Below are 1346 nucleotides of genomic sequence, written 5' to 3' on the forward strand. Positions count from 1 at the left end.
CGCCTAGGGAGACAGTACCACTCCTGGCTAAGAACCACTAATGGTAGCCTTCTTGGAGAGCCGTGTGGCCTCTCTGTACCTTAATGTCCTCATTTAAGAAATGGGGATTGTAATGTGCCTTTCTTATTGGGCTATGAAGATTAAATATGATATGGCTTATAAAAATGAAGCATAGTGCCTGATACATAGTAGATATCATAATTGTTATCCACCACAATGTATGGAGCCCCCTCCCAAGTATTTACTTATTTCAACCCTGCAAAGTACATGCCATTATTCCCCTTTCACAGATGGGGAAACTGAGGACCTGAGAGGTTAAATAACTTGCTAGATTTCAAGCATAGGTCAGTGTGATTTCCCAGCCTGGCTTCTGAATGGCCCATTTGTGGGGAACATGACAAGGCCAGGCACTTACTGACTTCTGTTATAAGTTGTCCAGACTGTAGGGGTGGAGAAAAGGCAGGACAGTGGCCTGGGGCTTCAGGTGACTACTATCGGTTTAGAGACACAGACAGAAATGAGAGTCTTGCTCAGTCTGTCCTGATGCACCCTGTTTATAATCCAGACTTGGGGTCCAGGAGGTCTTCTCTTCGTCAGCTTAGTTAAGAAGGTGCTGAGGAGCAGGAAATGAGGGCCCAAGCTCTGGGGACCAGGTCTGTAATAGCAAGGCTTGGGGCAGGGAGTTCATAGAGTGTTGCCTTCAAAGGCTACACCCTGGGGTGGCTGCAGGAAGGGTGTTGTGCTGGCAAGATACTTCCCCCCTTATTGCTTGAGGCAGCAGAAGAAGATGAGGAAAGTGAAGCAAAGGACAGTGTTGTCACATGCAGGCAGACGTTCAAACCCAGTCAGGGTATCACAGAGAACATCACAGAAAGTCCAGGGACGCCCCATGGGATGAGAGCTAGCCACTTCCCTACGAGCTCCCACTTCTCTCAATGGTCTGCAAGGCCTGGAAACATCTCTACATTTCCCATCTCCAACCCCATTGACCTTGTATTTGTGCCACTATGTCCAGACACACTGACCTTTCTGTTCCTCCCTCCCACCTCAGAGCCTTTGCACTTGCAATCAGTTCTGCTAGAAGGCTTTTCACCCAGACTTTCCTGGGGCTGACTCCTTCTTATTATTTGATTTTAGCTCAGACGCTGTTGCTCAGAAAGGCTTTCTCAAACTACCCCAGCTGAAACAGGCATCCAACCCTACATTACAACATCACTTGCCCTGCTTTTATTTGCTTCTTAGCACATATCATTGCATAACATTGTTTGTTGTTTATTCACATAATATTCCGAATGCCTGGCACTTAATAGGTCCTTGGTAAATATCAAATGAATGAATGAAGGATG

The sequence above is a fragment of the Pteropus vampyrus genome, unplaced genomic scaffold (genome assembly GCF_000151845.1).
Source record: "Pteropus vampyrus isolate Shadow unplaced genomic scaffold, Pvam_2.0 Scaffold18, whole genome shotgun sequence".
In the NCBI taxonomy this organism is placed as follows: domain Eukaryota; kingdom Metazoa; phylum Chordata; class Mammalia; order Chiroptera; family Pteropodidae; genus Pteropus; species Pteropus vampyrus.